The following is a 10,308-nucleotide window of genomic DNA, read 5'->3' as shown; positions in this document are numbered from 1 at the left end:
TCATTTGCACTATTGTTTTGTAAGTAGTTATACAGGATTATATTGACTTTAAATTGCATTAAATTTGATGGAAGTTCTAATTTAAATAAGTCATAAACAAGATATTTATTTGAATTTACATGTAATTAAATTACATAATTAATTAAATTAAATTTATATTTAAAATTCTTTAAATTTGAAATTTATTGAAATTTAATTTATATTAAAAGATCTTTAAATCTCAAATTTATTCAAATTTAAATTATATCAAAACTTCTTTAAATTTGAAATTTATTCAAATTTAATTTATATTAAAAATTCTTTAAATCTCAAATTTATTCAAATTTAATTTACATAAACATTTCTTAAAATTAGAAATTTATTCAAATTTAGTGTATACTTAAATTCTTTAAATTTGAAATTTATTTAGATTTAAAAATACCTTTAAACTAGGTTGAAATTTGGGAATTTATTTGCAATATTAAATTTAGTTTAAATCTATATTAAATTAGAAATTTTCCAGCAAGGTAAATGCATAATATTTTTTGTAATTTGAAATTTAATATGCATAACATATGCATTTAATTTTATATTAAATGCATCATTTCATGCAGTGCATGTCGGACAATTTTTTTGATTTTAATTCTGGTTATACAAGATCTTGTCTTACTTTTCAGCCTTTAGTCTTAATTTTTATATTAATATATATTTGGTCTCTATGTTTGCTCTATATTATATATTTGACAATGTATAAGAATTATGGAAGGTATTAAAATTTTGTCAGTAAATTGCCAGGGTTTAGGCGATATTGGTAAAAGAAGAGATATTTTTGATTACTTGCGAGATAAAAATTGTAATATATATTGTTTAGAAGATACTCATTTTACTCCATCACAAGAAATTGATATTGAAAACCTATGGGGATACAAATGCTATTTTAGCTCATTTTCATCAAACTCCAGAGGAGTAGCAATTTTTTTCAAAAATAATTTTGAGTTTCAAGTTCATAGAGAAAGAAGAGATTTATATGGAAATTATCTTGCATTAGACGTAACAATTGAAAATCATAAGATAACCTTAATTGCTATTTATGGTCCAAATATGGACGATCCAGGTTTTTATGAAAAAATATCAGATATCATTGAAGATTTTGAGAATCAGTATTTTGTAATCTGTGGTGATTTTAATCTTGTGCTTAATCCTGAAATAGATTATTACAATTACTTACATGTAAACAATCCAAAAGCCAGGTTAAAATTATTGGAAATTATAGATAATCAAAGTATGGTTGACCCATACAGAGAACTATATCCAGATAAAAGACGTTATACTTGGAGAAAAAAGTCACCACTGAAACAGTCAAGGCTAGACTTTTTTCTCATATCTGATGTGTTATTACCTTCTTTAAAAGATTCATATATAGAATCAAGCTATCGATCAGATCACTCCATCATAGTTTTGCATTTAGTATTTAATGATTTCAAAAGGGGAAAAGGACTCTGGAAGTTTAATAACTCATTGCTATCTGACCAATAATATTTAGACACAATAAATGTAAAAATTGAAGATATAAAAAATCAGTATTCTGCAATACCACTTTCAGAAAAGCAGATCATTATGAATTCAGATTTTTTATTAAATATTGATGATCAATTATTTTTGGAAACCTTATTAATGGAAATAAGAGGTAAAACTATAGCATTTAGTAGCTACAAGAAAAGAAAAGAGAGGGACAAAGAAGAAAATCTTACAAAAGAGATTCAAAGGGCAGAAGAAAATATTAAAAAAATAAAATAAAATAAAAAAAAACAGCAATACTGACTTTCAGAGTCTTGAGGAAAAAAAACAAGAGCTTAAAGACATTAGAGGGAAAAAATTAAGAGGGAGTGTACTAAGATCCAAGGCAATATGGATCTCAGAAGGTGAAAAACCTAGTAAATATTTTTGTAATTTGGAATCTAGAAATTTTACGAATAAAATTATCCCTAAAGTGCAAAAAGATGATGGAGAAATGATTAATAATCAAAAAAAAGATATTCTCAAAGAGGTTAAATTTTTTTATCAAGAGTTGTACTCAAAAAAAAATATTGTTACAGATAAGATTAAGAATTTTGATACTGTTTTTGATAAATACAATGTTAACAAATTAACAAATGAGGAGTCAGATGATCTAGAGGGTCCAATCTGTCTACATGAGGCATCAAATGTGTTAAAAGCAATGAAAAATGATAAAAGTCCAGGATCATCCGGTTTTACAGCTGAATTTTTCAAAGTTTTTTGGGGAAAAATTGGTCCATTTGTAGTAAGATCCATAAATTATGGTTTTGAAAAAGGTCAACTCTCTGTTACACAGAGACAAGGTATAATTACATGTATACCTAAAGGAGACAAACCACGACAGTTTCTTAAAAACTGGAGACCAATTACGCTCCTAAATACTTCTTACAAAATTGCATCAGGGGTTATTGCTAATAGATTTAAAAAAGTATTGGGAAGTTTGATTGATCCTGATCAAACTGGCTTTGTACTAGGTCGATTTATAGGAGAAAACACAAGATTGTTATATGACTTGATGCAAATTGCAGAAGAAAAAAACCTACCAGGACTTCTCCTATTTGTCGACTTCGAAAAAGCGTTCGACTCATTATCATGGGATTTTCTACAAGAAGTATTAAAATTTTTCAATTTTGGACAATCTATTTGTAATTGGGTGAGAATTTTCTACTCTAATATTAATTCAGCTGTAAACCAAGGGGGTAATTTATCAGATTTTTTTAACATTGAACGGGGTTGTAGACAAGGCGATCCGCTTTCTCCTTATTTGTTTATATTGTGTGCTGAAATACTAGCTATTAAGCTTCGCAATAATAAGAAAATAAAAGGGTTAAAATCTGTTAGTATTGAAAATAAATTGTCTCAATTTGCTGATGATACTGCTATTATTTTGGATGGATCTGAAGAATCTCTAATGGAAAGCATGAAAGACCTTAATTATTTTTGGGAAATCTCAGGTTTAAAAATTAACTACAGTAAAACCCAGGTTGTATGGATTGGCAGTATGAAATACAGTCAGAATGAACTTTGTACTAGCTTAAACTTATCATGGGGTAAACATAATTTTTCGTACCTTGGAATAGACTTTGATGTAGATTTATCAAAGATGATACGATTAAATTATGATAAAAAAATATTGGAGATTGAATCTCTTTTAAAGCAATGGAGCAAGAGAAACTTAACTCCAATTGGGCGTATTACAGTGGTTAAAACATTGGCATTACCAAAGCTAATCCATCTGTTTTCATCATTGCCAAATCCAGACTCTAGATTTATTAAAAAACTTGATAACTTGTTTTATAGTTTTGTTTGGCAAAAACCAGTTGGTAAAGTTAAGAGAGAAACATTAGTTAAAGATTATTTTGAAGGGGGTCTAAAAATGATTTGTTTGAAACCTTTCATAAAATCACAAAAATGTACATGGGTTAGAAGATTGATCAATAATAAAAAATTACAGGACACTCTTGCTTTCTATGGGATTGATTCTGACTTATTAGAAAATACAGGTGTCAAAAACATAGAAAAAAGTATGAATGTATGCACAAATCCATTTTGGAAAGATGTTTTGAGTGCCTAGAAAGAAATTGTTTCATTAAATATTGAATATACATGGGAATATTTTTTGAATATGCCTTTATGGTTTAATGAGAAAATTGAAATAGAAAATGATGTTGTTTTCTACAAAGACTGGTATGACAAAGGTGTACACATTGTAAATGATTTATTAGATGCAGCCGGAGAATTTTTTTCTCTGACTGAATTCCAGAAGGTGTATCAAATACGTACAGATTTTCTGAAATATTATGGCTTTATAAATTGTGTTAAACAGTATTCACAACAGTTTGTTAAAAATGCTACATCGCCAATTAAGAATTGTTACCCAAGCATTCCTAATAATATCAAGATTTTTTTTAAACATAAAAAAGGTTCCAAAGATATGTACCTCATATTGAGAAAAAATCTTACGGAACCAACAAATAAAATGAAAATTATGGAAAAGTTTGGTGTCACTAATGGTGAAATGAAACTCATTTATACACTTCCATATTAAACTACTACAAATAGTAGAGCACAGTGGTTTCAATACAGGATAAACCACTTAGTTTTGACAGAGACATATAATACAAGAGATTGGCAACTCGGCGAAATCCCGTAATATCACACGGCCACATTTAAACCTCGCGAGATCTCTTTGGGTAATAAAGTTATTATCAAAGTATTAAAAGTACTCGAGGTAATGGTGAATGTTTAAGCATAAATTAACTGTTTCAGTGTTAAATTTAACATAATTAATTAAATAATTTGAGTTCATACATTCATAATTATTTATTTCAATGTCCTTTTAATTTTGATTTGTATTATTTGTATTATTGAAAAAGAGACATAATTTGATATTGAATTAAAAAAAAATAATATTAAATAATTAACACTTAGTAAATTGTATCAGAGTTCATTTTATTTGATACTTTCACAATGGGTTTCTATTAAATATACACCTGTCTCGGAGACATAATTTCACAGTGTAACATGTATATTAGGCTTGAATTATTCGATGGTCAGGTAAATCACAACCTGTTAAAAAGAGTTTTATTTGACACCTGGTACACAATTTAGGTTGTTACACCATAGGTGTCCACAATATTTCCGAAAATACTATTTACAAAATATATAAAATTAATTAATGTGTAGAAAAAAATAATTAATTTGTTTGTTTATTTATCGTTAATCATGATCGACTTCGTCTTATAATTTGTATAGATCATTAAAAATTGAATATTTATTGTGTTCATTATTAATTGGGCTTGTATTCTGGTTTTTTTTCTATGATTGTCGGTAAATTGTTTTCTAAGTGTTTTTTTTTCAAAATTTACATTATGAGCTTGCATTGAGTTTTTTTTTTTTTTTTTTTTTTTTATGATTGTCGGTTTATTTATGGTTTCTCCTTTTCACGGATTGTGTATTTAGGACTTACATTTAATGATCATTTAATAGAAAATGGCAATATAAGTCTCACTTTTGACCTCGAATAGAAAGAGATTAAACCATATTTTAAGTGTAAGGAACTGATAAATATACGACAAAGACTCGGAGCAGCAGGTATTGCAGCCTTTTCATGTAACAATTTTGTAAGAAGAAATATTTTACTATTTTATACTTCTGTCAGCTTGGTAAGTTGACTTCAAAGCATACACCAGTTTTAATGCCACATTGATATCTAAATGTTTCGAAATGTACATGTTTCCTTTCTTTCTTTCTTTTTAACTTTTGGACTAATTAAAATCTCCTTTTAGTTTTGAAACGGACATGCACATGTGTAAATAGTTTAACAACTATTTGACTTGATTTGTAAGTTAAAACCTTTTTGTTTGACTTTATACAAACTGCACGAAAATGCGCCTACCTTTGTTGTTGATCAGGCTGATTTAATTGATGGTTGCCTAACGTCCAGTGGAAAATATTTCATGGCATATTTTTAATATATTGATGTGCGAGTGTATGACATTTCTTTTCTGTACAGTATATGCAATATAATATTGAACTCTCCACAAGAAACCAAATGATACAGACATTAACAACTGTAGGTAACCACAAGGCTCTTAGCAATGAGTAAAATTCATACTGCACTGCGAACTATACAAGGTCTATGTACATGTATGAAAAAGGTTCAACAATTCAAACAAGAAAACTAACCGCCCGATTTATGTACAAAAAAATCCAAATATGATATACAGCAACAAACCACAAGTGAATTACAGGCTTCTTACTTTGGAAAGACACAAAGATAATAAAGGCATGATAATATATTTCACCATTATCACAAGCCGTACAATTTTGTTTTTGTTTGTTTTTTGTTTGTTATGTCCCCCCCCCCCCCCCCCCACAGTAAGCATATCTATAAATCATATAAACCAATTAATTTGGTGTGGTTTTTGGATAAACCAAATTACATCATTCTGTAAAAAAATACTGTCATACATCCCATTATTCTGAAATGAAAAGGACCAGACAGACTGAGAATCAGAACAAGTATTTATGTATACAATATATTTATGTATACAATATATCTAGACTATCACTACACATCATTCCATCCTTTTTCAATAATTAAACCAAGATATAAGAGAACAAAACTCATTCCAGGTATAAATAATATTTTTATTATCAAACATTCACTTATAATGTTACTGTCAATGATAACTGAGAGCTTCATGCTAATTTCCCTGCAACTGATCTGGTACAGTTCAACTGTATGCAAATTTCGGTATCTGTACAGTTAAGGATATATGTACATGTATCATTGATGCTAACTTGTAATAAATTGCATAAAGTCTGAAAGGCAGAATGGGAGAAAGGCAAGGTTCTTCATGTTCATTGTGTGTCTCATTCACTGCAAATATCTCAATTACAAATGTATTGTGTAATCAGTTGCTCTGTGCCTTCCAGTGGTGCAAGAAAAAAATCAGCATGGCAATCAAATTCAAGCGTACATATTTTTCATTCTCAAATGGCTGTTCTTTTGCTGCATAAGTGTGGTAAGAGTTCTCCTTTGACTTCTTCTGATGTAATAGAAATTTCCTCAGAACGTACAAACTCGACCAGAGATGTGTCATAATTGGATGTGTGGATTGAAACTGCAACAGATATCTCCTCCATAATGGTATCAACAGCTGTCCATGGTCGAGGATTACCTTTCTTTTTAACTCCTTTTGTTAACTTACTACATCTTTTCCTCTTTTGGCATTCTAAATTAAAAAAAAATAATATTTTAGAGTTGAAAAGAAATTTGAATTTGTAGAGCCTAATATACAACATCTATTTGTCTTACTTTTAAACTTTACTTCCTACATGTATGTCATACAACATTCTGCAGGTTTTTATTATGCTAAATCTATTTTAAATTTCATTTTAAAATAAATAAAGAATAGAGAATAATGGGCAAAATTTATAAAGAAAAGAAGAATATATTGGGAATGTGTACATGTCCATGGTATACACATATATGCCCCGCTGATCTTATTTTAACAAGATAACATTTGGAATTTATACAGGCTCATTAAATTGCATATTTATTCGATAATTTCGAAGTTTTCTGAAAAAAAAGGTAATTCTCGCATAGCTGGATTTGGGTATCAATGTGAACAAAATAAATCACCTTTGATGGTATTTTATGAAAACACTATTTGATCAAAATATACGAAAATAGTATCATTTTAACGGGATAACAATCGGGAGTAGAATAACACTTTAAAATTGTATATAAAATCGTAAATTTTAAAGTTTTATGGAAAAAAATGGTGGGCCACACCGGTTCTACAGCAATAAAGAGGGGAAGTTGAATGGACCGAATTTAAATTGGTCTGCATTTGATTATTATCATCATCTCAGCACATTATAGTATAAACAAATTGGTAGAACTAGTTAAATGTATCTTTTGAATATACTTACATGCTTTAGCTGTGAAAGCAATCGACATAAACGAGAAAACAAATCTGTAAGCGTATCGTCTCTTTTAACAACAATGGCGGAATTTTCTCATCTCGATCCTCCTTCATCCCAGGTCACATCATAATCCCAAGCACTTCCGGTGGCCAAGTGATTTCATTGGCCGTTATATAGACTCTACTAGAGTTGCCAATCTCTTGTATTATATGTCTCTGGTTTTGACTACTAATTATTTTCTGGAAAAAATAAAACTTGTACAAAGCCCTCTTTGTACTTTTTGTAATATACAACCAGAAACCATTATACACTTATTGTGGGAATGTGAAGAAGTACAAATTTTGTTAGAAAATTTTGATACATGGACTTCATCTACAGCACACGTAACACTTAACTATAATTGTAAGACTTTTGTATTTGGTATTTTTGATGTTAGAAACTGTATTGTACAAAATAAGATATTGCTCTGTATTAAGTATTATATTTATTCAAGTCGATGTTTGAAAAAAGTTCTATCACTTCAGGCACTCAAGCATAAGTTAAATGACCTGTATTGTACTGAAAAAAATGTAGCTATTTACAAACAAAACCAAGAACAGTTTGAGAAAGAATGGAATAGCTGGCACTTTCTGTGTTTATACTGAGAACAATCACACAAATACATGAGACTTTTATTTTTAAATTTGCTAATGAAAACCTATAAATCTGGCTCTTTACTTTCCACCTTTCTTGAATCAGAAACCATATAAGGGCAGTAATATATAGAGCAAACCACAGATGACCAATTCTTCTTTTTTTTTTTTTTTTTTTCTTTTTTTTTCTAAAAATTTCAAACTTGTATTTGTTCTTTTGTTAGATATTTTTTTGTTACTTTTTTGACAAACTTTTGATTTTTTTTCATTTATTTTTCTCTATCCATTTTTTTTCTTCTTCAAAATTTTACTATAGAAAATAAAACAAAACATAGACAAATTAGTTTGCAGCAGAAAACTCAAACTGTTCTTTAGAATTAGTAATTGTAAGAATTATTAAAATTAACTTAATTATAATTATCTGTAATTGTATTACCTGCATTGTAAAGAATAATTTATATACTTTTGTATATTATCATGATCATGTATTGTGTTTTGATAAAATAAAATAAATATAAAAAAAAAAATATTTAAAAAGCCAAATAAATACAAAGTTGAAGAGCATTGAGGATCCAAAATTCCAAAACGTTGTGCCAAATATGGCTAAGATAATCTACTCCTGGGGTAAGAAACCCTTAGTTTTTCGATTTTTTTTTGGAAATTTCCCTTTCAATCATTCAAATAATAATTAAACTTCAAACCTTCAACAATTAATATACTTAAACAATAACACGTACATACAAAATTTATAATTTGTATATTGCAATTTTTATTGACTCACAATAGACACAAAAAAAACAACTTAAAAAAGATTAAGATGTAAACGTTGACACAGGCTTTAATAACGTTTTCTCAACGTTCCGTCGATGAACGTTTTCTGACGTTACAAACGTAGCACCAATACTGTACGTAGAGTCATAGCGGGTTATTGTCGTGGGTGTAAAATTTCGCGATTTTCATTGAATGATGAGATATTTTGGCGGATTTAAAACTGTTATCACTATCTTTGGATATGCACTTTTAAATTGGCGGAATGTATTTTGGTGATTGAGTTCTATCCGCGAAAATAACCCGTTTAACGGTAATACGGTAATTCTAGAAAGACAAGTTTCGGAAAGTCTGATCATCAAAATCTAAAAACATAAACAACGATTATTAAATAAAGTTTACAATGCGATCAGGAGACCTGTTTAAAAAGTAGATACTACTGTCGTTTGTTGCTCGTGGTTGTTAGAAGATGGATGCAATATCATGTGAGGGTCATTTTCAAAAGATATATATGTTACCGGTTTTTGTATTACTTGTATAGTTTGGATGCTCGAGAGGTTAATTTTGTTGTTCTAGGCGCTGAATATGTTGCCCCTTAGGAACCAATTCCTGATGTTTCGGTAGCTGGCTACAATGAGAAATTGTCCCTGAGACACTTCATTAAGTGCATTGAAAATCCTCACAACTGGCCTATACCATTTTATAATACCGACTTACACTTGCAGATAAAATTTCAATGAAATAATTCGTTCATATAAACACTGTGTCTCCTTCATTTTCCTCGCTCTTCTGGCTGGGTAGAAGAGGATTTTTGCCCGTAATATGGGGTGAAATTGGATCATATAGTTATCAAAAGTACTAGAAGAGATGTAATATTGTAACTTTCATTCATTCATAAATATCTATACAGTTCAGAGTTCACGCACGTGTTGTGTTGATGGACATAGCAGATAAGGTCGCGTCGTATTGCTTTATGTATTTGTGTTGATTACTTAGCTCTAGCATTATATTAAAGTATGTTAATCAGTACACATGGCTTGTCTCTTAGTTAATATATATAGGCTACCAACGTTACATTAGGATTATAAAACACTTGATAATGTATGAAGGGGATTGATCCACTTTTAAACTAGTATCTAAAGACCCAGAACCCGACCCGTGAGAAACAAATTGATTCGAGACCGTTAACATTCCAAGGTTGTTGTTTGCTGGACCCTTCACCAAGCGTGGGCCAGGCTTTGAAATCGGTGGTATCTAAGCTCCTCTTGGTCTGTCCAGTGCGTCTCCCTCGTTACAATTTTGACTTTTTGGTTTCTATTTCATCTTGAATCCTGAAAGGAGCAAATGGGGTTACTGGTGTACGTCTAATACAATGTTAATAACTGGACCACTAGCAATTGCCAAATTAGAATCGGTCGCTGTACTAGAATTTTGT

General features: G+C 29.5%; 1 long non-coding RNA gene across 1 annotated transcript; it reads right to left on the bottom strand.

Moving 5' to 3' along the window:
* Positions 1 to 6,168: 6,168 nt before the first annotated feature.
* On the bottom strand, positions 6,169 to 7,695 carry LOC139495452 (uncharacterized). The gene is made up of 2 exons (XR_011657346.1): positions 7,480 to 7,695; positions 6,169 to 6,776 (listed from the first exon to the last, which is right to left on the bottom strand). It is a non-coding gene; the product is annotated as an uncharacterized lncRNA (long non-coding RNA).
* Between the last annotated feature and the right edge of the window lie 2,613 nt (positions 7,696 to 10,308).

The sequence above is a fragment of the Mytilus edulis genome, chromosome 11 (genome assembly GCF_963676685.1).
Source record: "Mytilus edulis chromosome 11, xbMytEdul2.2, whole genome shotgun sequence".
In the NCBI taxonomy this organism is placed as follows: Eukaryota; Metazoa; Mollusca; class Bivalvia; order Mytilida; family Mytilidae; genus Mytilus; species Mytilus edulis.
Note: the sequence above shows the minus strand (reverse complement) of the source record. Positions and strands in the feature narration are given on the sequence as shown.